Source organism: Peromyscus maniculatus, chromosome 4 (genome assembly GCF_049852395.1).
Source record: "Peromyscus maniculatus bairdii isolate BWxNUB_F1_BW_parent chromosome 4, HU_Pman_BW_mat_3.1, whole genome shotgun sequence".
Lineage (NCBI taxonomy): Eukaryota > Metazoa > Chordata > Mammalia > Rodentia > Cricetidae > Peromyscus > Peromyscus maniculatus.
The window spans coordinates 85,117,064-85,143,931 of NC_134855.1; the positions used below are offsets into that span (position 1 = coordinate 85,117,064).

Here is a 26,868-nt window from a genome sequence, read left to right on the forward strand (position 1 = left end):
GAGTTGCCTCATGTCTGTACACAGAGCTTGCCAATCAGATTGACTCTTCCATAGTCCAAACAGCCTAAATCCAATTCCTCTTTATCAAAAAAACCAACAGTACAGATGAATTAGCCTCACCATGATCTCTGCCCAGACATGCATTTGATAAGACCAGTATAAGAACTGTAGGATATGTGAATTCGTGGTGGCCTTCCTATTACCACAATTTCTCCTTTCATCCATGTGCCTAGCTAAGTCCTACTTCTAAGAACCAGTTCAAAGCAGTCACTTATAAACATCAAATGCTTAATTCAACAACATGAAGAAATGGTGCAGAGGGAAGAAGCTATGACTTGGCTTTGCCTTCCTAACACCACCTTCCATTCTCAGGCTCTTGTTTTATTTGCTGGTAAAAACCAGATGATCTGTCTCTCCTTTTAAGGCAAGTCTGAATTCTTCTGCCTGTGTGTATATTCAGAGCCTGCCCTATATATTAAAAAAAATTCATAAAGCCCTTCTATTTCTCTTTTAGGGAGGCAAAGATTTAATATGTAAAGATAATATTGAGCAATAACTCATTGGGAAATTACTTTTGCTAAATTTAGACAGTGTTTTTGTTTTGTAATTCAACACAAATCCTTTCAAATTTTTAATCCTAGGACCAGTTTCAAATCCTCAGAGCTTCTCTATCTTTATACAATACCACAAATAATAAGCCAAACCTTTTTGACAACAAAAAAAGGAAAATAAAAATGTCTATCTAGGATCATCTTGGATATGAATGCTACCTTTTGGCTTAGCTTTTTAAAAATGTGATTATATATTTCCAACAAATAAGAAAAGAGTTTAGTTTGTTTTTCTACTTTAATTTTCTCCAACATTTTTAACATGCATGATCAATGGGCAAATTATGGCTAAGTATTTTCTTCCCAGAATGAGTTTAATCAAATTAATGATGTTAGACCCCAACTGTACATGAAGAATCTGCTGGGGAACCTTTAACATGACCCAATCCTGGGTCTTGACCTAAAGAAATTAAATCAAAACCCTAAGGGATGTAATCCTGACTTGTAATGACTTATAAGCGAATCTAATTGGTAGGTTGCCAGAACTGAGGCATACTGAATTCAGTCACCAAACTGGTTTCCATGGCATCGCATCTTTATATCGTCCTTGCAAGATACGTGAAGCCAACAATAGGTCACACAGTCTCAGAGTGTTACGAAGAGATGGATTTAAGGAGAAACATTAACGTGGAGAAGACTAAGAGGGTCTAAGGTCACAGGAAACATTTCGTTTCCATAATAGTTGAGAGTGCCTGAGGGTTTGCTGACTTGCTTCCTGGGGTTTAAGTACAGACTATTTCTAAAACCACCATACCTAGCAACACCATGTGAGGAAGTAAAAAAGAAAGCTGAGCTTTCTCCATGTGGACCAGACTGCAGGCCCCTTTCACAAAGGGTTCTCAACCATGACATTTCAGCTGTTGCAGATATAACTGCTGCTCAACGAAACCAACCTTCTTTGCTCTTTATCTATTGCAACCTTTCTTCTACCCGCTGCTTGTCTCCCTTCTCCTAGTCTTCCTCTTCTTCAGAGTCTCCATGGCAGATGCTTCTGAAGGAGGACATAAGCAGTGATAGGTGACAAGAAAAAATGAGCTGCCTAGCAAAGTCAAGCCAGGGCACAGCTACTTGCCTTGCGTTGATTCTTTGTATTGTTGAATTAAACATTTGATTGAGCAACTATGATGTGTTTGTTTCCTAGGTGCCTCTTACTGAATCTGAGGGACAGGGTGGGACTTAGGCACAGGTACTAACAAGGACCATACTTTCTTACATATCCCACAGATCTTACACTGGTCTTCCCAGGTGCCTGATCTGGGCAGAGACATGGAGGCACCAGTATCAAAGGTTACTTTTTTCTCTTCTTATGACTTAACCCTGGAGCTATCTATAGCTAACTGATAGAGCTGGGGGTTCTCTTCATTTTCTTGTCTTTATCCAATCCTCACTACAATTACTTGCAGATTTCCAACTGAAGAATCCAAGATTCCCAAAGGCACATTAGCATAGCCAAGGTCACACACCTGGTAATCAGCAGAGTCAACGTATACCTTGATTGCTCCCTGACCTGTGACCCCATCCCTGCTTTTGGTCACCTTTCTATGAACTTCTAAAAGTCTCCAATCCTCCTCCAAGATCTTTTCAGATTACTATATAATGTGGCACTTGCTAGGCCTTCTCTTATAAATGTCCTTTAACTTTACAGTGGAACCAACTGTATCCTGTTAATTTGTGTCTCCCATTGTGCCAGCACATAGTGTAGTTGACATGTCTAATCATTAAAAAATAAGAGCTTTATGGTTTGGGGAATGAAGGAGTATATGCTTCACCAGCTGACAACTTCACTTAACAAGTCATGCTTTGAAATGGTGAAGTAGCTTTCGAGCGAAGGATCTGTGATCTGAAGTTCTCAGGTTAGAATCTAAAGTTTAATTCATCAAAGATCCCTACAATATGGGAAGAGACTAGGGCTCCTACCAAATGGTCTATGGTGGGCCTGGGTTCTAAAGGGTTCAAAGGTGAATTTATATCAGCAGTTGTTTAAAAAGAGAAAAAATACCAAGAGGATCATTCCAGAAACAAGAAGAAAAGTTGAATTTGTCTCATATCTCATCCACTCAATTGGTAGTGATGACTTAAAGAGCTTTATTGAGAATGATGAGAGACCACACCTGGGTTTAGCAGACAGAAGTCCACAGTTATTAGCAGTGTATTCTGGGGTGGAGGGAGGTGGGTTGCTGAAGTGTGAACCTAATTGTCAATAAAAATCTAATTATCAATAAAAACCAGGAGTCAAATATCAGGGTAATAACCTGAAAGATCAGAGAAGCAAAGGAGCAGCCACTAGTGACTTCTTACCTCTCTAGATCCTCAGAGCAAATGGGCCTGAGATCCTGTCTCTACCTCCTGAGTGCTGGAATTAAAGGTGTGAGCCTCTCAAGTGCTGGGAACAAAGGCACGAGCTTCCCAAGAGCTAGGATTAAAGGTATATGCCACCACCACCTGGCCTCTATAGTTAACTAGTGGCTAGCTCCACCCACTGATTTCCAGACAAGCTTTATTTGTCAGAACAGAAACAAAATGTCACACAGTATTTCCCCCTTTTGTCTAAATAAAAAGTGAAGGTTTTAACTAACATAGAAAAACTATAAACAATAAGTACAATAACTATATACAAATATATACAGTCAATAATTATATTAACACTATCTAGTTCATTAGCATTTGAGAAATTCAGAGAAAATACTCCATTATCTATCCTATCTTGGTGAGCCCAAAGTTTTGTACCTAATTAACTTTCTTTCCTAACTTGTATTACCATATTTCTATATCACCCCTTTTCTTTTTACAAGATCTCTGAATCTACTCTCCTTTGTTCAGCTTTTTTCTTGACCATTACCAATAACAACTTGTACCCAACCCCCTTTAAATAATAATATTGATGACCCATCTTTTGGGAACATGGCATAGTTCTCGATACTACTTCCTGCTGATTGGGAGTGCTGATAATCTTTGGGGAACCTGAGAAAATTCAGGATTATGGTCAAGTCCTGACTGGAGAATTCTGTGAGGATGGATCATCTCAGCCAGCAGCCTTGAATCTGTTCTGGGTGTAGAACTCAGAGGAAACTGCAACAGAGGCACTCTGAAATGTTGGATCATCTGGGCCATCTACTCCCATTGGAGTTTTTTCAGGGGGTCTTCCTCAATCAAATCTGATTTTTTTCAACCCAGAATGAATCCAGAGCCTCTCATTTCCTGTGGAAACAAAAGCAGAACCTATTTCTCAAAATAACATATCTTTTGACTTAAATTTTGAAGCCAAGATATTTTTTAAAATATACAGGTTGGTTTAATTTAGTAACTTTCAAAATTAAATTTCTATTAGCAGTTATCATTTACCCATTAACAGTCAAAAAAATCCAAAGACAATACAATAAAAAATAGAGTCCAGACTCTGTGTAATTTCCATCTTTACATGGCTTATCATCTTTTTATTGCTCTATTCCCTTTTTAAGGACTTTACTATTATTTTTAAATCATTTTTAATCCATGATTGTTTCTACCCTTTGTCTTCTCTCTCCCAAGACTATGCACATTTTTCAAACATACTGTAAACTGTTTAGAGTTTTTTTCCAATGTGAATCTGTCTTTATTGCGTATCTCTATCTTTTTCTGACCACATGAGCCTTTAAATTGCTAAGTGGCATGGATAGGCCTCCACCTCTGCCCTGGTGACTGGCTCTACCCTACCTGGTTTCCTAAGAGCCCAGCTTCATGGCAGAGGCATTGGCCAGAGCCATGTTCACCACCCCAATTCTGGGGAGCTTCTGGGTCCATGCTGTCATTGAGCAGCATGCTAGCCACTGTTCATAAACCCCATTTAAGTGTTTGTTAGCAGAGCCTCTTAAAATTGCCATGGAGTTTTTGCACTGAGTCAGGAAGCAACCTCATAAAGGAGCCTCACCTTTGCTTGCCACTAGAAAACAAAGCCTTGTAGCATGAATCTTAAAAAGTTCTTATTAATAAAAACAAACCCAGGGCCTGGTATTGGGGTGAATGCTGGAAGATTAGAGAAGCAGAACAAGCCACAACTACCTCACCTTGCCAATTCCTCAGTTGATCCTGTTTCTTCAGACTGGAAGCCTCTGAGTCCTCATCTGAATGAATCTCAGCTGAACTGCTTCTCAAAAGCCTGAAAGCTTAACCAGCCAAAAGCTTCTAGTTCCTGGTCTTCATGCCTTATATACCTTTCTGCTTTCTGCCATCATTCCCTAGGATTAAAGGCTCATTTTCTAGTATTAAAGGCATGAGTCACCATGCTTGGCTGTATTCTTGAACACACAGAGATCCAGGTAGATCTCTGCCTCTGGAATGCTAGGATTAACGGCATGAGTGCGACCATTTTCTAGCCTCTGTATCTAGTGGCTGTTCTGTTCTCTGAACCCAGATAAGTTTATTAGGGTGCAAAATATTTTGGGGAACACAATACCACCACAAAGTCTACTCAAGAAAAACCAGTTACTAAGAAGCTGAGTTTTGACTCCATTGTGTGTGTGTGTGTGTGTGTGTGTGTGTGTGTGAGAGAGAGAGAGAGAGAGAGAGAGAGAGAGAGAGAGAGAGAGAGAGAGTTTAGAATCCTTTTTAAAGCCTTTTCAGGCTTTATGTGAAAAGTCTTGCCCATGCCAGGTGCCATATGAAGAATGAACTTAATTAGTCTTATCAATAAAAATCAGGAATCAAATATTGGAGTGATGACCTGAAAATCAGAGAAGCAAAGGAGCAGCCACTAGTGACTTCTTACCTCTCTAGATCCTCAAACCAAATGGGCCTGACATTCTATCTCCACCTGACTTACATTCCTGTCTTCACATCCCCAGTGCTGGGATTAAAGGTGTGAGCCTTTCAAGTGTTAGGATTAAAGGAATGAGCCTCCCAAGTGCTAGAAATAAAGATATGAACCTCCAAGTGCTGGGATGAAAGGCATGAGCCTCCCAAGTGCTGGAAATAAAGGTATGGGCCTCCCAAGTGCTGGGATCCAAGGCCTGAGCCTCCTAAGTGCTGGGACTAAAGGTATAAGCCACCACTGCCTGGCCTCTATGGTGAACTAGTGGCTAGCTCCACCCTCTGATCTCCAGGTAAGCTTTATTTGTCAGAACACAAATAAAATATCACACAACAGGTAACCACACCACATAGTTGTTACTTCTAAGCTTACTCATACCATTATCCTTTAGTGACAGTTTTGTTGGCATTTGAGTCTTGACAGATACAAATGTTAGAATACATAGAATTGGTATTGGGGGATTTATTAAGGCAACTCCACATAGCTAAAATGGGGATTTATTTTGTGGGGGTAACTTAAAGCTAGTAAAGCGGTTGGTAATAGGATCTGGGAGAAGTGAGGTGCAGTCCAGCTGCGTTTTCTGGAGATCTCCACTCAGTCGACCATCTAGCAGCCAGGATCACTAGGAACCAAGAGGAGCCAGCACATCTGGATCTTGGGTCTTAAGGGCTCCTGTCTCAGCCCTGCCTCAGGGGCAGGTCATAGGTAGGTGTGACAGTTACTGGAAACCTCACTGGGGGTAGTATTTCCAGGTCAAAGTTGGAACAGCTACCCACTACAGATCAGAGTTTGCACACAGGCAAATTGGAGGAAAAGAAAGAGACAGGAACTGCAGGTCTGGGAAAATCCATAATAATTCTTCGGTGAGGTCAGAGCTATTTAGAATCAATTGAAAGTACATAGATACAACTGGCTGATTTAAAGGGCTAGAAATGGTGTGGGCAGCAATGAAAACACAAACTCCAGCCTAGCAAACTGATCTCTGCATTCCAGACTGATATAATCCCGAGACATTCTCAAAACAAAGAACTCTGGCCTCCCCAAGGATAAGAACTGCATCATCAATGATGATATAATGAAATTAGTCTAGTTAACTTTAGTGAACTTAAATAGATTAGACCCTGTGGAGGGCTATGCTAATATTCATTTAAATTAATTCCAGAGGAGAAAATAGAAGTGACAAAAAACAACACAACATTGTCATTGCAAAACTGAGTGGTGTCACCCTTTAGGGACACACGGATGGTTTTAAATAACATAAGGGTAGGAAAAGTGAAAAGTAGAAGTCAGATAATTTTCTACCACTAGTTCTGGGATTTAAACAGGTGCAAGTAAACTCAGGAAGGATGGCAAAGGAAGGATTGCTTTAACTGAAGTTATGATATCAAAATATTTGTAGATTTGTTCCTGAAGAGGAAATATAATTAATCTTAAAATACTAATAATATTTTATAATATTGTGAATATAATTTATAATAACATATATTTAATTATATATTTCAATAATAACATATTAATATGATGATATTAATATAGTCCAGATATATTTTCACTGATGAGCTAGAATCCCTAGTGCAAGGAATATGCACAAATATCAGTCAGAAATAAATATAATTTATACTAGTAATTTTCACCATGTTCATAGTGTGAACATTAGCAAGAGCTCAGATGTTAACCATAGTCCTTTATTACAGGCAAAGGAGTGAAAAATTAAGCCTGTTTGTAATATAAAGATGAGGTTTTTCCCATCTTGTGTTTCCATCTTTTTAGTAAATGTGTTTACTTTTTCATTCCCAAGCCATACACAATCACTGGAAAGTTTCTAATATTCCATGCCAGATAACTATGCAGTACAATGGATGGTTAATAACAGGATCTGGAGTGTGAAAGAAAAGATGGAAGGTGGCAAGAGGATAGAGATGATGGAGAAGCGAATGGGCCTTGATTCTTTGTCCATGTCTGTAGAGCTGTTTGATTTCTAAATGACTATTTGTTTCTATAAGTTTAATGTAAATTTGTTTTTACATGATGAGAGAGAGAGAGAGAGAAAGAGAGAGAGAGAGAAAGTTAACAGAGAAGTATGTTAAAGATAGAGAGAAGGCAGGGCAGAGGAGATAACTTAGCTATTAAAGTTCTTGCCTTGGGAACATGAGAATCCCAGCTGTATTTTCAGCATCTATACTAAGAAAGCCAGACATGGTCACAACATGTGCTTATAATTCCAGCACTGGGGAGGCAGAGGCTGTAGCTCTGCCTGGAACTTATTGGCCAACCGACCTAGCCTAAAAATAGTAAGCTCACAGTCTTAGCAAAAAACTCTATTTCAAAACATAAGATGAACAAACTAGCTCCTAATGAGGTGGACCTCTAACAACCTCCTACACATGCACATACATGCCAGTTAAAACACCCAAAGATAAATACACATAGCTAAATAAATAAACAGAAAATTAAAGAAAAACTGCTATATGAAACCACTATTGAGCAACTTAAATCTATAAATTTCTGGATTTAAATATATCTAATGCATCCAGTACAAACAATAAGTCAGGTTGCAAATACTAACTGGTAGTGTGTTGAGTTTTAATTTAACTCTTGAAAGTATTTTCTTATATTGGTGGAAATGTAATAGACGAGGTTCTTATATATAGATATTTCTTACTTGTAATGTGTCATATATTACTTAACTCTGGCATTGCTAGCCTTTCCCTACTCCAATTTTCAGGCTTATAAATGCTGTGCTCATAACAAAATATTTGTTCAGATATATGATTTCCTTCTAATACTCTTCTAAAGTAGACTGGATTTTTCCAAAGGGCAGGTGCCCTTTGAGGCTTTTGAATCATGATGCTATATTGCCCCCAGGAAAGACTATACAAATAAATTCAGAGAGCAATCTAATATACGCTCACCAAAACTGAAGGTTTGAATGGTTTTAAAAACATTTTTGCCATCCTAATAAAGGGTGGCACTGTTTCTTCTTCCTTGATTTGCATTTGATATGTACATTTCTAAGGTCTATTTGCAGGAGATCTATTCTTAGTTTTCCATGCCCCCATGTCTACATCTAGCACTGAAGGATATAGCAATGGCTGACCTCACCAAGTGATTTATTCTCCTCTCCTCAGCAAGAGATGATTCTTCCTGACAAGGTGAACACTGCCCCTGCATATATTCACAGGCTGAACAGATTTAAAAAAAAAAAAAGGATGAGTTCTTGCTTACAATATTCTTAGTACAGCAAAGTTGTAGAGTTCTATCCTCCAAGTATAACAGCCATCATCTTTGTCAGAGGAGCATGATGACAGGAACCCCTCCCCCAAAGAGTTTGTAGACTCTTGATGTTCCCTCAGAGAAGGAAGGTTTGAAAGAGTTATTGGATACTCACCCAGAGATTCTAGTTGCTCCTTCCTATACTACTCGGCCAAGTGTATATAATTCTGCCTCAATTGGACATGGCCTTGTGATACCAGGAGGCAAGAGAGTATATACACCACGGATAGTTGAGAGAAGAAGGGATTATTTATATGCAGCTATAGAGAAATCATCATCCAGTGGTGCATGAGACTTTCTGGTGGTACAACTGCTTTGGGGATCACCTGTAGTCTATAAACAAACCCAATAAACACATTGGTTCTGCAACAACTTCAGTAGAATCACACTTTGGTTTGCCATTCATGGTTTATAAAGAGGGGATGGACATTTGCTTATGTCCCCTAGGGGCGGGGGTGGGGGGAGACTGTCAAAATGAGCAAGAAAGCTTTCTGCAGATATATCGTGGGGGTGGGGTGGGGACAAAGTTGATCTCTATCAGAGACTCTCCTGTTTGATATATTGCTACAAATAACAAAAGGTTAAAGCTGGCCAACTAGAAAGGTTGCCTAAAGCAGTTGCCACCAGGTTTCTGGTGAGGTGCTGGTTTCACTAACCACACTGGTGGCATCCAGTGAAATGTTGAAAGGCTTGATCTTGCTGTCATAGGCAGAAAAGAATTACAGGAGGCCACTCTGAATTCCCAGCATTTGCAATTTCTTCATAGACTGACAAAACACCTGCTGGAACCAACCATTCAACAGAAGCAGAGGCAGAGAAAGAGTAATAGAGAAGCCATGCCCAGCTGCTGTGGGATGTCTTTTGGTAAGCTGTGAGTATGTGGTGCTCTGATTGGTTGATGAATAAAGCTGCATTGGCCTATGGCAGGGCATGGTAGATTAGATGGCATTTTCAAACTGAAGATGAGAGGAAGAAGGGTGGAGATGGAGGAGACACCCAACCGCCCTCCAAGGAGCAACATGTAATGGGATGCAGGTAAAGCCACAGAACTCATGGAGATATATAAATTAATTGCTATGGATTGAGTTAAGTTATAAGAACTAACTAATAAGAAGCCTGAGCCATAAGCCATATAATTTGCAATCAATAGTAAGTCTCTGAATGATTATTTTATAAGTGGCTATGGGACCATGGGCTGGGTGGGATTGGAGAAACACCAGAACACAGGGGCCAGGTGGGTCGGGAGAAACGTATGGCTACACCCAGCTAGCAATGGTTTACACAGTGACATGATCCAAAAGGTCAGACTTGGTACCATGTCACCAGGAACCCACATGTGTAGCACAAATTGTTAGAAGGTCTTATTAATAAAAACAAACCTGGAGCCAGGTATTGGGTTGAATGCTGAAAGATCAGAGAGACAGAACAGGTCACAGCTAATCTCACCTTGCCAACTTCTCAGCCAATCCTGTTCCCTCAAACTGAAAGCCTCTGAGTCCTCATCCGAATGGAATCTAAGCGGAACTGCTGCTAAAAGCCTAAAAGCTTAACCAGGCTCTAGTTCCTGGACCTCATATACCTTTCTGCTTCCTGCCATCACTTCCTGGGATTAAAGGCATATGTCACCATGCCTGGCTGCTTCCAGTGTGGTTTTGAACTCACAGAGATCCATCCTCCAGAATGCTAGGATTAAAGGCGTGTGTGCCACCATTTTCTGGCCTCTATGTCTATCTAGCAGCTGTTCTGTTCTCTGACCCCAGGTAAGTTTATTAAGGTACACAATAAATTGGGGAACACAATATCACCACACACATGTAATTTTTCTGAACTTTATCCCATTTGCAAAGTGCCCTTTGACTTTGGGAATAATGGGTAGCCTGGGCTGGAGTCATTGCTTCTGGGTTAAATCCACAGTTCACCAAGTTTCATATTTGAGGTCATGGCCACATTATTGCTATGTCTAAGCATTAATTTTCTCTTCTTTCCAATGACAGTCTATGACATTTTGTTTTGGAAGCCCAAATATGCCTTTTCTCATAGGACCCACTGTGAATTAAGCTGTGCTTCCTCAAATTCATGATGTTGAGTCCCTATCCTTCAATGTAACCATATTTTAGAGATATGGCTTTTAGAGAATGTGAATGAGTCCACAAGAGTGAGCTCTTAATGCAATGAAATTGTGACTTTATAAGAAGAAAGGTCTTTCTCTGTGTGCAAATGCACTGAGCAGAAGCTGTGTGTGGACACAGAGAAAAACTAAGCTAGGAGCAATTTTTTCTCCAGGAGTCAGAGCAACAAGAAATTTGATCATGGACTTATCAGCCTTCACAACTGTGAAACTAAATTGTTACTTAAACTTTTGTGGTGTTTTAAATGGCAATGGCCCCCATAGAGCCATAGCAAGTGGCATTATTAGGAGGTGTGACTTTGTTGGAGTAATTCTGGCCCTGTTGGAGGAAGTGTGTCATTGAGATTTCAGATGTTCAAGCCAGGCCCAGTGTCACTCTCTGTTCCTGCTGCTCATAGATCCAGATGTAGAATTCTCAGCTACCTCTCTAGCACCATGTCTGCCTGGGTGACACAATGCTTCCTGCCCTAATGATAATGGACTAAACCTCTGATCTGTATGTAGTCCAGTCCCAGTTAAAAGTTTCACAAGAGTTGCCATGGTCATGGTGTCTCTTCACAGCAAATAGAAATCCTAAGTAAGACAGCCACCTAGTCTATTGTTGTGAGAAATTTGTACACTGTATAAAGATATATTGCTGTGGTTGGTTTAATAAAGAGCTGAATGTCCAATAGCTAGACAGGAGGCATAGGTAGGACTTCCAGGCAGAGAAAGGAAGTAGGAAGAGATAATTGAGGAGCTGGGAAGATGCTAAAGGGACATGGAGGGAGTTGGACTTGCAGAATGAAAGAAAGGTAAAAGCTGCACGGTAAAACACAGATTTATAAAAACAGGTTAATTTAAGTTATAAGAGCTAGTGGGGCAAGCCGAAGCTAAGGCTGAGCTTTCATAATTAATAGTAAGGCTATGTGTACTTATTTGGGAGCTGGCTGGCAGGACAGAGAAAGACTTGCTACAGTCTATGACATTTTGTTTTGGAAGCCCAAGATGACTGAGAGAGTGCTTGGTGGCAGAACCAAATGCAGTTCTATAGGAAATGAATACTAGGAATTGAGCATTCAGTAGACATTTTTCTTTTTCTCTGACCTCTCTTCTGCCTAAATTTGTTCAACCAGATGTTTTCTCAGATGTCCTTGACTTTCCAACAATATTTTTTTCTGTCTCCACTCCTGACCTTAATGTTTCCTTCTTCATCCTGGTAACCAGAGCAATTTTATGAATATTCCATTGGGTTTTCTGTTCTCAATGTTGGGTTATGCTTGATCTTGATAATGAATTTGTTGTTAGTTTAAAAAGTCTTCTAGTATGTTAGAACATTGTCTGGTACACAACAGATCTTGTAACTATAGTTAAGACATTATTATTTCTAAACATATTGACAATATAAGAGAACTGCTTTTCTAGTATTCAGTAAGAGCTATTGTAGTCAGTCCTACTTTCCTAGAAATGAAGAGCTAAACAAACAGAAAAAAAAAGAGAGAATGCCCATGCCAGCTACTGCATTTTGCTATGTGTGGGATGGATGGGTAGTAGTGGGGATCTGTTTGGGGTGTAAGCAGACCACTAACACTTTGATTACAAGGAATTCAGCACCATGACAAGGGAGATTCTTAAAAGAATCCAAAAGTAGTCCAGGGTCTATTTTGTTCTATATTTGCTTAGAAGAGATAGAGGAGCCATCAGATATACCTGGAACAGCAGCAATAAAAGTCGGGACATTAAACCATGGAGTAGAACAACTGGATTCTTTGGAGACTTCTTGACAACTATTAGCCTTGGAATTAAATCACACTTTGTATGTCTCCTCTGTCTGTGATCAGAATTACTGACTTACCAACAAGAAAAGGAGGAAGTTCATGTAAAAAAAAAAGAAGAAGAAGAAGGATGTTGGTGGAAGTCAGTAAATAGGTTGAAGACATTGTGGGAGTAGTAGCTGGAATACTTTGAAGCCAAAAGAAACAGAGCAAGGACACAGAATCAGGAGCAGATCCTCAAAACAATAGTCGAAGTAGATGATGGTCCAAGGTAGAGACTTCGATGGAGAATAGGAGCAGAGAGACAACAAAGGAGGCAGGGTTCAAAGCCACTTAGGTTGAGCATTCACTGAATATTTCTTCTCTATCATACTCTATGCAGCATTAGGGAAATAGTGTTACCAAATGCTTTAGTTCATATCTATGCCCTGTCACTTACAATTTGTGTTAGTATAGGCAAATTTTTATTGTGTGCCTTGACTTGTTGGGAAAAATGAGGCAAAAGACTTGTAAAGGGAAGCAATGCCTGTCATCTTAACTCCCAGAAATCTGAAGCAGATGTCTTGCAAGTCTGAAGTCAACTTGAACTATGTTATCAAGACTCTGCTTCAAAGCCCAAAAATTATATGAAGAGATAAGGGCAAGAAATTAGCAGACCTAGCAAGACTGGTTTTAAGAATTAAGTAAGATAATGCAAGAATTTAGGGTAATAACATTTTAATAATAAATATGTAATCAAAGCATGTTCTTACTATCATGGTCATTATTATATGATTTTTATTCTTTGTATATGTATGAATGTGTGCATGTGCGTGCGTGTGTGCGTGCATGCGTGCGTGCGTGCGTGTGTGTGTGTGTGTGTGTGTGTGTGTGTGTACATTGACCTCTTTCCCTGAAAAAGATAACATTGAGAGCTGTAAATAATTCCTGGATAGGTTATCACATGTATGTAGTTGCACAGCAAAGGCCAAACTAAATGTACCCAGCTTCAAGTCCAGACACTAAATTAGTATAAATTAGTCTTAATGTAGAGTCCAAAGGGTAGTGTCTTGATGTGATGAACAAATGACACCTGGAGCATCACTTGGGTGTCTAATATCAATGTCAGAAATCAAGATCATGTCCCAGCATTGCCACCCATCAAATAGGCCCTTTGTCCTGGATTATCCTGTAAAGTGCTAGACAATGTGGAGCGAGGTCATGGCATAAACTCCCCACTGTGCTGCCGCAGGGTTCCAGAAGCATGGACACTTTTGCCAGTGTGAAATTGGGCAAAGAAATTCCCCTTGGTGCTTTTTACCCTACAGACATTGTAATTCCTGGCTTGGGGCTGGTAAGCTTTCACTTTCACATTAAATAGCCTGGGTAGCAAAGCAGAGGAAGGATGGATTGGGGGGTTCCCAAACTGACTAGTCCCATCAGATTGTCCAGGATGAGAGCTCACTCTGCAGTTGGGGGTAAGAATGCAGATGCTTTATTGGAAAGAGTTTTGGGTGACATCAGTTCCGACAGTGCCTTGTAACCCCTGGTATGCAAAGTAGCACCTGGAAAGCTCACTTAAGCAAAGGTTCCAGAATGCTATCCTCAGAGATATTGGCTGCCCAGGTGTATGCATTCCTAACAGGATCCCAGGGAATTCTGAGCTTCACTGGGGAGTCCTAGAGCACTGGCTGTAGTCCATTGCATGTGACCTACTCCATAAGCAAACACCAAAGCCTGCCTGGGTTTTAACCTTTTTCACCTGACAAAAGGAGTTAGGGAACTGTCCTGATGAAGTTGCTCATGTATTAATGAACAGTGGGACGTACTGCCATGGGTACTTTAAATGTCATTGTATCTGACCTTCATAGGAAATTCACCAAGGCTACATTATTACCATTTAACAGGCAAGCACCCTAAGTCACCTAAGAGGTACCTTGTAGGCTTTCCACAGCTAGAAAGCAAACAAACTGCAATTCCAAACAGATCTGAGCCAAAAAAAATAAATAAATAAAATAAGCTTTTCAACAGCCAAATCTGCATAATGTGTCTACAAACTCCACTTGAGTGGTTACTAGTATCTACACCACAGAAGAGGAAGATTGCAGTTTCTGATTATAAGCAGCAACCCCAGCCTCTAGCCATCAGAGGAGCAGAGATAGCTTCCCCACTTGCCCTCTGCTGTTGATGCTGTTGACAAAGTGCTTGAGACCCATGATTATCCACTCTTCAAAGCAATCATTTCATTCTTCATCCTTCAGTGGCCTGCGGCTGGGATGCCTAGGGCTGATATAGCTTGCAGCCAAGGGTGAAAAATACTTTCGAAATCCAGGGAGCTCAAATGAACACCTCTTGAGGAAATATATTTCAGAATTAAACGTTTAATGCTGGGTTTTCTTTCTGTAACAGCAATGGACCGAAGAAACGAGTGCCAAAGCGGGAGGAAGCTTGCAGCGATCCATGCCAATAACACAAAATTATTTGTTGCTTCCCAAAGTGGTATTTGAGCCCAGCGGGCTGCACTTAAGATGTGACTGGATAATGGCTGTGTGACACACCCTTATAATGGAGTTGTCACACAAGCACCACCACGAAACAGCCTGAGCTGCAACTTTGAGGAAACACCCCCACTGGCAGGCTTGTGCTGCAGCACTGCCTTGGGCCAGGAGGAAACGCCAGCCTTCTGGTTGCTTCAGGGATTTTAAGGTGTGTTGTGCTTAGGTGTCAGAAGAAGCCCAGTGTGGAGAGATCACAGAGCAAACACCAACTAAAGTCACCATATGTGGGTGGGGGTGGGGGTGGGGAGGCTGGGTGAGGAGAAGAGGAGAGGGAGATCAAAAGAGAGGGGGAGAGAGAGAGAGGAAGAAAGGAAGAGAGAGAGGGAGGGAGGAATGAGAGAGGAAGGAAGGAAGGGAGAGGGAGCTCCTTTGGGCAACCTAGAGTATGCTCATGTAACAATTGGAGCAAATGGGAAACAGCCCCATGGGCAATTCTCTTCTGCCTATGCACATAATCCTCCGAAGGAAAAGAAGGCTTCCCACTGGAATATAACAAAGTACCATAATCTCAGTCTCAGGAAAACATGTTTAGTGTGTGTTCAGAATGTCTGAGGTACAAAAAGGACTGCACTACTATCAAACCGAAGTGCCAACAAGATTGTATTTCTTACTGAGAGATTGTACATGCAGATGTAAGTTTGGAAGCATAAAGTCATTTTTTCTGAAGTTCAGGGGAGGGTATAATGATTAATCTTGTTTATCAATTTGATTGGATCTGAAATGGGGGGAGTTGGATTAAAGGGGTATTTCTGGGAGGGGTTAAAGGAAAAGAGCAGATTCTTACCCACAAGTGGACAGACCAGATATAAGGAGGTCTGATGACAAACCAGTGATGCTTATGTTCCTGTCTTCACTTCCATTTAGTGAGTACATATATTCTCCCTTGCAACTTCTGTCATCATTTACTAATGTCAAATCCCAGTTTCTATAGGCTTCTGACATGGAAGGAAGACCAGGAGCTCTCCAAAAACTCTCAACTCTTCGGCTGAAACCTGAGATTGCTGAGGTCCATGAACTGAGCATCTGCTCTATTCTCTCTCTCTCTCTCTCTCTCTCTCTCTCTCTCTCTCTCTCTCTCTCTCTCTCTCTCTCATGCAGGCAGCCATTATTGAACTCTCCAGCACCTAATAAATCATATTTTAATACATTACCTTTGTTCTTCTAGAGAACATTGACTACACAATGGCTACCCTTAGCTGACACTTGGGTTAATAAGTTCAATACCATGTAGTCATTCTCCAAGACTATTAGTTAACTTAAGCATTTCCTGTTTATTTATATTCAAATGCACTGAGTTCATGAAAGTATTAAAGTGCTAGAAAACAAGACCATCCTCTTTGCAGCTCTTCCTGTTGAAGTTTAACCTCCATACTTAGGTAAACACACTTTACTTGTACACTACAACTTCTGAGTTGTCTCACAAGAAGGAACAAAACTTCAAGAATTCTTTTAAAGACAGGATCCACTGTGAATCAAGGAGCTATGAGTACATGTAGGATCTGGAGTCTCTTCCCTCTTTCTGAAATTATAACAAGGTGAGGAAGCCTTCAACAAAGATAGCATATGCAAAATCTGAATAGCCTTCAACTTCAAACAGTTTGCTGCTCACAAGTCAGCATTTTGAGACTTCAAGTGTCTCATGAGGATGAAGATATGAAATAACAGTATGGGAAGGCAAAGTCCTACCCTTACTGAAGTCCTCCATCTCACTCATTCTACTCTGGGATGTTAAGCCAGAAAAATGGAGTGTTGTAGCTCAGTTGATAAAATGCCTACCCAGCATATATGAGGCACTGGATTCAGGAGACTTTGTCTTTAAAATGAAAGAATGAAATGAATAGGAATGGAAAGAGAAAAGAAAAGAGTCCCAGAATATTCTGCTAAAACCAAACACTGCCTGGACTAGTGTGTTGGGATTTATACTACTTGCAAAGGCTGTGATTAAATATAGAGGAATTTAGTAATTAGTTGTAATATACAGCCATTGTTAAAGTTTTCATTGTATGAATTTAAAGTTAAAATAAGTCATATTAAAAGTAGATGATAGCCTGGCGGTGGTGGCACACGTCTTTAATCCCAGCACTCGGGAGGCAGAGCCCGGCGGATCTCTGTGAGTTCGAGGCCAGCCTGGGCTACCAAGTGAGTTCCAGGAAAAGGCACAAAGCTACACAGAGAAACCCTGTCTCGAAAAACCAAAAAAAAAAATAAAAATAAAAATAAAGTAGATGATCAATATGGAAAGCCCATCACTACTAATGATTTCACAAACTGAATATCATCCCTGATTTTGTATCTCCAAGCAAAAAATACTAACATTGCTGGGCATGATTTCCCATTCTGTATTCTGCAAAATACTGGCAGCTTAATTCAGCCACAATGAGGGTTTATGTGGTCTATACCACAGAAATAGGCAAAGGCTCCAAATCAGGTTTGGTTTGTTGTTTTGTTTGATAGATAGACGAGAATGAGATGAGGAAGGTGTTGGTGATATAGACTGTACTTCAAAAGTATGCCATGTCTATAGCTACTTAAGCAAGTAATCAGTGTTTTAAAGCTTTTGTTGACTTCAGTAACAAAGTCCTATATTTCATTGGTAAATAAAGTTCTAGCATATGACTCTGTATTCACTTTGTTCTTACTAGTTAATAAAGATCAAACAACATTCATGATGGAGCTATGCTTATGCACCATTCACAACAACTGGCTCAAGTAAGCATTAAAGAGTTGATCAAATGAACATAGCAAGATACAGTTGAGACTATGCCATTCACTGAAAAGAGTACTGCATGTGTTATTGTTGTATACATGGTGCATATTTTGTCAGGAAATTTTTAATAAATGTATAAGCATGAAAATATATATAACTATATACACATGTGCACACTTTTGTAGAGATAGCACTTACACATTCATTGCCATATTGCTGATTATGATCTTCAGAAAGAAGAATTGTGGAGCTGTTGAGATGGTTCAGTCAGTAAAGTGTTTGCTGGAAAAGCATAAGGACCTGAGGTCATATCTGCAGAGCCCATGTAAAAAGCCAGGCATGGGGCTCCCGTAACACTAGCCCTGGAGACTTGGAAATATGAGAGTCACAACAACTGTCTTTGCTACCTCTTCTAGCCTATCAGTGAACTCCAGATCCAGGGAGAGACTACGTCCAAAAACAAAGGTGGGCACAATAGGGAGAACATTCAATATCAGCTTCTGCTTTCTGCATACATAGCACACACACACACATGACCACACACATGAACATACATACATGTAAACAAAATGCAAAAATATGAAAAAGAGAGACTTGAAACAGGAACAGGAAGGACACTGTTATAAGCTGGAAAAAGAAGAAAAACCATATGGTCACCTGTAAGTGAAGCACACAAAGGTGGACCTCAAGCTGGGAATATTTTAGAAGGAACTTCTACATAACAACCAATAAAGCTTTTTATAAAAACTTTAATGTGCAAAGAGGGGGAGTTCAAGACTCCAACAAAATAATAAATAACATCTTTGTTGGATTTAAATAAGAAATCTTTCAAAGGAGGCAACTCTTGGTAGCAAAGGATTAAACAGAACTGTACCAAGTTTTCTAAGGTGTCCTAAGATATTGATAGTCCATCACCTTTAGGTGTGTTGCCCTATGAATATCTATCTGTCTTCCCAACCTCTTCTTGATCCATAGAAGATTTTTGTTCTGCAAATCTCATGAGAGCAGGAGCTACATCTATCTCATTTCTCTTGTTAACCCCTGAACCTGGTACAGTTACAGCATGAAACAGGTACTCAATAAACACTTAAGAATCAATACATGAAACAAAATGAAAGCATGACCTTTTCCTTATTCTTAGTTCAACTGAACATGACTGGAATTGTGTAAAAATACAAAAGCAGACACATGCACACTCATATACATACATACATACATACATACATACATACATAGAAATATAAGCTAAAATTTTGTTAGTAACACTTACTAACTACAAGTTTACATTTTCCCAGGAGGTTATAGCAATGCCTTTAAGGCACAAGCTGTCTGTCTGTTTTAATAAGCTATCTGTGACTTGATACTGTGTTCTCCCTTGGTAGTAGCCATATTGTTTTCTGTTACCTAGCAGCTAACATAATTTAAGCCTTTCAGAAGTCAAAGAGGAACTAAAACCAAAATTAATTTTCTGTTTTAAGACACCTACAGCCCCTTGTGGGCAAAAATGTGTGGCTCGTTTGTTAAGTTGTCACAGTAGCAGACACAGTGCCATTTTCTATCTACCTCTCCACAGATATTGTTGTTGGAGGAAGAGGAGGAGGAGAAGGAGGTGGAGGGAGAGGGAGAGGAGGAGGAGCTAGGAAGTAAACAATACAAAGTGATTACTATGAACACCCAAGAGTAGACCAAACCAGGGAAGGAAAAAAAATTCCCTGGCATCAAAAGCTGGGAAATAGAATCTGCTGGAAAGTTGGAGACAATAAAGAATACTGAAGAAAACTGACTCTCCTCCAGAAATCATAAACTGTCCATTGCTGCTCAGCCAGGAGTTGGGGCTCATGAATGCCTTCAATTGGCTTGATCTTATGTGCGTCTGTGCAGGCAAACACAGCTCTCTGAGTTCATGAGGGTAGTGGTCCTGCCACGCCCAGGAGATACTGTTTCACTCTGGTTCTCCCTGAGCTCTGGCTCCTACAATCTTTCTGGCCATTCTTCCACAATCATTTCTGAGCCTTGGAGAGGGTTTGGTGACATAGATGTCCCATTTGAGGCTGAGCATTCCACTGACAATTATTTTCTAAACTTTAACCAGTTGTGAGTTTCTGTGTGGCTTAACCACCATGCCCTGCAGAAAGTAGAGTCTCTGATGAAGTCTGAGATCTATACTAATCTGTGGGTGTACAGATTCAGAGTGCAGTTGGATAATATGTACATTTGTCAGAATGTTAGTGGACTCTTCTAGAGCCTGTAAGTTCCCACACCATGGGTTCTTGGCCATATTTGCAGCACCAGGCTCATGCTTCTTCCCGTGGAGTAGACTAAAATCCAACCAGAAAGCACCTGGATACTCACATAAAATTAATGACACTATTACAATCATGGGCATATATTCCTATGCCAGTCATTACTGTAGTTCATAGAGTTCAGAGGTGGATGAGGCTGTTGATGACCCTCCCCACCCCCACCCCCACCACCCGTACCCTGCCACAGCAGTCTGCATTACTCCTTCCAGCACTATGAAAGCAGGTCAAGAAGCAGGAAGATTCCTGGTCTGTAAATGCTTGATTATTCTGTATTTTGTGACCAATCTGTGTGGTATCTTCAGAAATCGGGTCTTACCCTCAAGTTCTGGTGGGTAACCAAAATAATGTCAATAGCATATATGGTTTGGGGTGTGTCAATGAAATACTCTGCACTGGGCTTTTCATTTGGCGATGCATGCCTTCTGTGAGGACCATAATCCCACATGTAGAGCAATTCCAATTATCTCTCTTAACTCTCTCTCTCTCTCTCTCTCTCTCTCTCTCTCTCTCTCTCTCTCTCTCTCTCTCTGTGTGTGTGTGTGTGTGTGTGTGTGTGTGTGTGTGTGTGTGTGTGTTTAGGAAGCTTATAAAAATAGTAGGGTTTACATATAGGTTTTTCAAACATCTTTAGTGTTAGCTATCCTTTCCAAACACCTCCCTCTCCCCTACCTTCCCATTCCTCTCCCCACTAAAACCTCTATTTTCCTTGGCTTCCAGTAGATCAACCATGCTCCTGTAGATGTGCTCACACCCAGAAGAATTGGTAGCACACTAGATTTGATGGGTTATTTTTTAAGAGGATTTCTTGTGCTTGATACTATGGTTTTTGTTAGTCTATTCTTATGGAGAGCAATGTCAGCCCAAATGAAAATTAATGTGTGTGTGTGTGTGTGTGTGTGTGTGTGTGTGTGTGTGTGTGTGTTTGTATACATATACTTACTTGTATTGATATAAATATAAAATAAGATAATTCCTTAAGGTTTTATCAAACAACCTTGATGTGTGATTTGTCCCTCATACCTTCTAATAAAAACCCCAGCACCAGGCACTAGAAAAACTCCTTTTATTGGTCAGAATAGTCCAAGTAATTCCCCAACCAGTACCGACTATTGACATAGCCCTCGGTTGCCTCTTAAGGGTTGATGGTAGGAGCCTATTGCTGAAGAACTGCACACTCAGGACACAGGACTTAGATGATTCGAGCAGTTTCTTCAGTCTCACTTTAATGGCTCCAGAAAATGCTATGCAAGTTGCCAAGGGAAGCAATTAAACAGTCTGACCAGCAGCAAAACCTCCGAATCACAACAATTACCAGAATGGTGAAATAGTCATAAAGGTGCAATGAGTAGCACTCACTGGGTGGGAAGTTAATGCCCACTCAACAGGAGGAACACATGCCGGATACTGGAAAACTAGCCAGCTTTCCATTACAAGTAAGGATATGGACCTTAGAAAAGGATCTGCTAAAGCCACTTCGGTAGACTAGCATAATTTCTTACCATATTCTAAATCCTAAACTTATACCCACAGATAAGTATAGTCACCACTTCCTGGGAGGATGGGGCTAGGGAGGTGGAAATGGACACAGAATGAGGTAGGTGGAGGAGTGGCGAGTGAATATGATGCAAATAAATTGTAATAAATTTTTAGAAGAAATATTAAAAATATTATGTTAAATGAAATATTGAAGACAATAAAGGAAGGCTTGAGAGGTAGGCAAAACCTTAGAATTAACAATTGCCAACAATTGCCAAAAGCAAAGCCAGAGAGGCAGGGAAACGGAAGTCATAGATCCAGCTAATATAGCTTTGATTGGCTGCTTCAGCTGTGAGGTCAAGAAAGACACAGATTTCCCATTGCTACTGCTGACTCATGACTTTTATGATATAATAGAATTAGAATTTAAAAAAAGAAGAATTCAGTCAATGTTTTTACAGGTTAAAGAGGAAGCTTATTTCTTCATTTGTGACCTCATAAGGCTTTGCAGTATATTGAACACTAAATGACTAAAGGCTGAAGATTCTTCCAGAAGTTCTAGCTTTATCTAAGTCTGTAAGAACATAAACCTAAGGGCAAAATCAAGAGAAAATATATCTGTGGTGCAACTCACCTATGATATTAAATAAATAAGGGATAAAACAACTTTGAGAAGAGAATTTAGGATCTAGTGCTAGAATGTAGCCAATCAAGACTATCAGATGCACAATGAAGTTTTCCATGGAATCAACTGTAAATAGATGCATTCTAGAATGAAAATCAAAATGAAAGGTTAACAGCATCTTAAGGTTAGAAGTAATGGTAGGGTCAACATATTTCATAAATAAAATAAATAGGCAAACAACTCTGAAGGGGAGTTCAAGGATAAAGTGTAGGTAAGAACAAATGTTACAAATGAAGTGACTGCTCTGCATATGGGAGACAGCTGTGTAGCTTGATCTGTTTGAGGGGCCCATGGCCCTATCCCTGGTGCATGAGGTGGCTTTTTGGAGCCCATTATCTACAGTGGGATGCCTTGCTCAGCCTTGATGCAGCAGGGAGGGGTGTGGTTCTGCCTCAACTGAATGTACTAGACTTTGCTTACTCCCCATGGGAGACCTTACCCTTTTGGAGGTAAGGCTTTGGGGGAGTGGGAGGAGAAATGAAAGGGGGGTCTGTGGTTGGTATGAAAAATGAATTTTCAACAATTCTCGCTCATATAAACCCTCTTCTTACTCACTAATTAGACTCCCAGTGCTCTACCAGGGGCCCAGCCGTGGATGTCTGCCTTCAGATTCCTCAGTCCTTGGATGGGGTTTATGGCACCACTATCTGGGTGTCTGGCCATCCCATCACCAGAGTAGGTCAGTTCCTGCCGTCTCGCGACCATTGCCAGCAGTCTTTTGAGGGGGTATCTTTGTGGATCTCCGTGGGCCTCCCTAGCTCTCTGCTTCCTCCCCTTCTCACCTTCTCATGTGGTCTTCATTTACCATGGTCTCCTATTCCTTGTTCTCCCTCTCTTTTCTTGATCCAGCTAGGATCTCCCACTCTTTCCCTCGACTGTCGCCCTTCATTGTTCCCACTCATGACCAGGCTATTCATGTAGATCTCGTCCATTTCTCCGTGTCTTTTTTTGGGGTCCCGTCTTCCAGGTAGCCTCACTGGTGATGTGAGTAGCAGTCTAGTCATCCTTGTTCCATATCTAGCATCTTCCTATGGGTGAGTACATACCATATTTGTCTTTCTGAGTCTGGGTTACCTCACTCAGGATGATTTTTTCTAGATCCATCCATTTGCCTGCAAACCGTGTGATGTCGTTGTTTTTCTCTGCTGAGTAGTATTCCATTGTGTATATGTGCCACAATTTATTTATCCATTCTTCAGTTGAAGGGCATCTAGGTTGTTTCCAGGTTTTGGCTATTACAAACAATGCTGATATGAACATAGCTGAGCAAGTGCTCTTGTGGTATGATTGAGCATTTCTTGGGTATATGCCCAGGAGTGGTATAGCTGGATCTTGGGGGAGATTGATTCCCAATTTTCTAAGAAAGCGCCATAAGGTTGGATAAAGCACCGGGACAAATAACCAAATGAATGGAAGCACAGGATCTATGAACCAAAGGCTGAGGGGCCCCCAACTGGATCAGGCCACCTGAACAGGTGAGACAGTCATTTGGCTTGATCTGTTTGGGAGGCAGCTGTGCATTGGTGCCAGGTCCTGGGCTCGTTGCATGAGTTGGCTGTTTGAATCCTGGGACTTATGCAGGGACACTTGGCTCGGTCTGGGAGGGGGGAATGGACCTGCCTGGACTGAGTCTACCAGGTCAACCCCGGTCCTCGGGGGAGACCTTGATCTGGAGGAGGTGGGAATGGGGGGTGGGCTGGGGGGAGGGGTGGGCGAGAGGGGAAGAACAGGGGATTCTGTGGCTATTATGTTGAACTGAATGGTGTTGTAAAATAATAATAATAATAATAAAAAAAAAACCAAAAAAAAAAAAGAAAGAAAAATGAATTTTTAAAAATTTCTTAAATTAAAAAAAACAAATGAAGGACCTGGGTTAGTGAATATGGTCTCAAAAATGACTTTATAATGTGATTGAAGATGAGATGGGCATTGTTTTGATGAAGAGCATGCCAATACTAATGGGTCTTTAAGCAGAGACTGTATCAATGTTTCCCAGGAAAGCTGTATGGGAGATTCTTACATTGAAAATGATGGGAAATTAAGGATGCTATATTATGTTAGTTAGGAGACATTATATTACAATTAGAGCCATTTTGTATGATACAAGGATAATTTTACAAATGAAGTAAGGAAAAATTCACCAGATAATGGAGAACGGAAGTTTCCATGTGTCAAATGTAAACAATGTATACAAAGAAACTAGAAGAAAACGTTATTCTACATTTGCTGAAGCTCTAGGGACCTAGGAAGCATATGTCTTGGAATTTTAGTCTCAAGTGGGCTATTATTAATGTAGCTGACACTAAGCTTCTTTATCTATTATCATCTATCTATCTACCCATCTATCAATTATCTATTGATCTATTATCTATCTCTGCCTCTTGCTTTTTTATCTTTTGCTTCTCCTTTTACTTTCTTTTCAATCCTGATTCTTCATAGTCATAATGACTTACTCATAACTTTGCTCACTCCTTTGTTCTGCTCTCAATGCTCCAATGGGGTATGCTCTATAATACAGAAGAGTTCACTTCAGAAAGGGAACTGCTAGACCCATAAAAGTCAGTGTTTGGTTGAGGTTTTTAATACTAAATCTAAGTCATGCTATCCACTTGCTTGAGCCTTGCCTGTATTTGGGTTATATCCTCACGACTGGTCTCCTCAATTACTGTGTTCAGTGGATCATAGGATCCACAGTCCTAACATAAAGAACATCTTAAAGCTGTCCTTTCTTGGACAGCTTGGACATCCCAAGTAATCTATTCATAATAGCATACAAAAACAATGTATAATAGACAAATCTATCAGGTCTGTCTCTACTCAGTCTATAATTCAGCATATGGAAGCTGGTATGCAACAAAGATTAATAAAATACCCTACAGCTGAGCTCAGAAAGGCAATTCACATGCAATACCAAATAAGAATTCTGGTGGTCTTTCTAGAAGCACTACTCATGTCTGCCTACCATCTGGATCATTTTGACAACAAATAAACACTCAGAATGTGGAGGGTTTCCCCCCCTAGTTAATAGAAAGCATCTCCTTTTACCAGAGACCAAGATATAAAGGCAGCAATCAAGCCCAGCAGTCTGTTCTTTCTATCTGGTTAATATCTTAGACAGTGTGAAGAGGGGGCCAGTGGGCTGGGCTTGGCACATGTTCTCATGCTGAGACTGCAAGCCAGAAATATTTTTCCTAGAAAGCAACCCAGTGGGGAGCCTCTGTGAGAGAGTGAAATATAAATTATTCATTTTCTGTTCTTTGTCTACTATCCCCAGTAAGCCTGGTTTTGCAGAGGCAAACAGAACACACAGTTATTGTAACAGTGCTCTGTGTAGTATACTTAACTGAAAGATCACTGCTTTCAAACAAGTGTGCCTACAACTAGGACTGGAGGTATCCTGGATGGTGGTAAAGACACTTTCCACCAGAAACCACCCCTCAATTCCTCATGGCCTGACCTCATGTGGACTAAGCAAATTCTTCACTTTTATAGTGCTCAATTTTATTAGCTGTGAAAAGATAGTGATCTGAGGTTGTGCTCGAAAGAATAGTTCTGGGAAAAGTAATGGCCAGCATGCTATCATCTCCTGGCTAGGAAATGCTTTAAATATAGGTAAACACCAACTAGAAAACTGTAATCCCTGGAGATCCAAAGGGACATTCTCAGAAGAACAAGGCTATAGAGAATGAGTAAAATCTTTCAACTGCTGCCTGCGGGATTGGGACCAGAAATGGCAGCACTCCTGTGGAATGGAAAGATGCATCAACCCATGGAAGTTGGTTTCTTTTTTATTTTATGGAAGTTGGTTTATAACAGCAAGAAGTATCAAAGGTAAAACCCAGAGTCCGACACCACACAGATCATTTTCCTAGCCTTTCTATTGTGTTGAAGACCAGAAATAGGGCTGGAACTTTTGGCCCAAGTATGTAAGAATCTTAGACAATTTACAGAGGGAATTCATAAATTAGTCTAGTGATTAATCTGAATACATTTACATATTTATTTTTGTTTCCATATATGTATAAATGTCTGTGTAAGTTTATGTGCATCACATAAACTGCACAGGTGCTGGTAGAGGCCAGAGGATATTGGATACTATGCAACTGGAGTCGCAGTCGCTTATGAGCTGCCTAGTGTAATATAGGTACTGGTAACTGAACCCTGATCCTCTGCAAAAGCAGTAAGTTCTCTTCACAGCCGAGCCATCACTCCAGTCCCCCATCTGAATAGTTTCTAAATGACCTTATTCACACCACCAAATTGACAAGGAGGGTCTTGTAAATTTCCTTTGATATTTCAGAGTTTGTGCCAACGCATCTTCTTGGCTTCCACCTTCTCAGAGATCCTGTTAAGTGTTCAGCTTTCTGTGTCTTCTCTCTAGTAAGGCTGCCTTCACACACCTTCTGGGGCCCTTGTTCAAACCAGCTCTTGTCCAGATGAATACATCTGCTAACTGACCTGTAGACCTCTTCTTAACCCAGCTTCAGTTCAAATAATCACCTCTGACTATCCAAACAGTCTGGTTAAATAAGACAGAGGGGAGATCAAAGACCTCTGACTCTTAGTCATCTGATCACCAGCTAGTCTCTTTCTCTTTGTGCTAAATAAGAG

At 40.4% G+C, this 26,868-nt stretch overlaps 1 long non-coding RNA gene across 1 annotated transcript in view; it reads right to left on the reverse strand.

Moving 5' to 3' along the window:
• The window catches only part of LOC143272944 (uncharacterized), a 54,749-nt gene that overhangs the window by 3,886 nt on the left and 23,995 nt on the right, over nucleotides 1–26,868 (reverse strand). Inside the window, exon 3 of the long non-coding RNA XR_013050631.1 lies at nucleotides 1,502–3,806. This is a non-coding gene — a long non-coding RNA (uncharacterized LOC143272944). The remainder of the gene's footprint in view (nucleotides 1–1,501; nucleotides 3,807–26,868) is intronic.